Below are 1,987 nucleotides of genomic sequence, written 5' to 3' on the forward strand. Positions count from 1 at the left end.
CTTCAGCTCAGAGTCTTTTAAATATTTGTACAAACATTGAGCCAACAACAAAAATTAGGAATCCAGGTTCTACAATACCTTTTGATGAGGATAAGATTCTCTTGAATCAATAGTGAGTAACTGTTATCATGACTAATTGCGACTGTCACAACTGTAAAGGTAGAAGTTTTGTAACAAAAAGGGGGGAGCAGTTAAACTTACAGTCCAGAAACAGAGGACCCTAGGACCATCAAGGGAGAAGAGCATGGGTGGAATGTGGAACCCTATCCAGAGAAGCAGTGACACCAGAGATGGGGACATGAAGAGAGGGAGCACTGAGGACTCTAGACTCATGAAAAGAGAAAGGTTGTGTGCTGGAGGCCAGGAGGCAAGCTTGCAGAATGTACTCTTGGGTTGTTTAAATGATTGTATATCCCTGAGTGTTTTTGTGTACATCTCCCCTCCCCAATAAAAAACAAAAAACAGGGAATAGAAGCAAATACTGTTAAATGATGACACACAAAGGAGATTGTAATCATTGCATTGAAACGATATATATAAAACCAATGTTCTCCCATGTAAACTATCACTCAATGCACAATAAAAACTTCTTTTAAAAAAATGATTTTCACACATGAAAGCAAATATTGTTTTACAGAGTACACACGAATATTGAAAAAGGCACTGCAAAGAACCACCACTGTAAAATGAGATACATCTGAAGTGACGTTGGAAAGCAGTAAATTAGGATTGGGTACTATTGATAGTCTAGGAATAACAATACAGTTTCTTCAAATCTTGAAGAAATCTCCAACTCTCGTTATTTGTTCTTTAACTGGAAGAAGAGGAGAGCTGTAAGGATGGCTACCAAGGACAATGAAGCCTTTAGAAAGGAAATCTTGTACGATGGGAGCTAGTCCTTCTGTTACTTCTCGTTTGAGTAGGTACTGGAAATTTTGGGACAGAAATTTAGATAAACCTATCCCCAACGAGATGGATTGGCCAAGTGGCAGCATTGATGAACTCAAGCGTGGTTGGCTCAGGATCGGGCAGTATTTTGTTCTGCTGTGCATAAGGTCGCTATGAGTCGGTACCCACTCGATGGCACCTAACAACAACAACAACAATTAGATTTTAATCAGCACAGCTGACAAAACTTGACCTATATCCTTGGATGTGCTAGCCCATAAGGGTTCTGGAACTCAAGGAAAGATGTTAGAAAGACGAGAACTAGGCTAAGCTGAATTTTGGAGAGACAAGGCAAGCACTTGCATATAGCATTGGACTTCTTCTTTCTGAATAGTGTATATTTCAGAGCCTGACCCTCAATGAGATGGATTGTCTGTCAGAGTGGCTGTGACAGTGGTTTCAAACACAACGATTGGATGGCTGGTGCAGAACCATGCAGGGTTCATTAGGCTCAAAAATGACTCAACAGCACCTAAACACAACTCTGCTGACTTAAGGAAACCAGACAGACTCAATAAACTGTAAATGGCAATTGCATTTGGATAGAAGCTCTCTTCCCAATAAATTGACAGGGGTATCAGAACTGAACAAAGAAAAAGGTATAAATCTACAACAGGACCTAGCGATATCAGAACAGGTTGGAAATGAGTCAACTTTGTTCCTGATTTGTGACTTCCACTATTTTTTTTTTTTTCTATTTCCTCTGGGTTTTTTTTTTATTGGGGGTAGGGTGGGGCAGGGGTGTGTACAAAAACACTCAGGAATATATAACCATTTAAACAATCAAAGGGCACATTCTGTAAGCCTGCCTCCTGGCTGCCAGCACTCAGCCTTCTCTTTCCTTGAGTACAGAGTCCTCAGCTGTTTCCTCTCTCCGTGTCCTCGTCTCTGTCTCCATCTCTGGTGTCACTACTTCTCTGGATTGTTGCTATTGTTAAGTACCGTGGAGTCAGTTCTGACTCATAGCGACCCTGTACAGGGTTTCTGAGGCTGTAAATCTTTACGGGAGCAGAAAGCCTCCTCTTTCTCCCGTGAAACA

Source organism: Chrysochloris asiatica, unplaced genomic scaffold (assembly GCF_000296735.1).
Source record: "Chrysochloris asiatica unplaced genomic scaffold, ChrAsi1.0 scaffold00040, whole genome shotgun sequence".
NCBI classification, from domain to species: Eukaryota; Metazoa; Chordata; class Mammalia; order Afrosoricida; family Chrysochloridae; genus Chrysochloris; species Chrysochloris asiatica.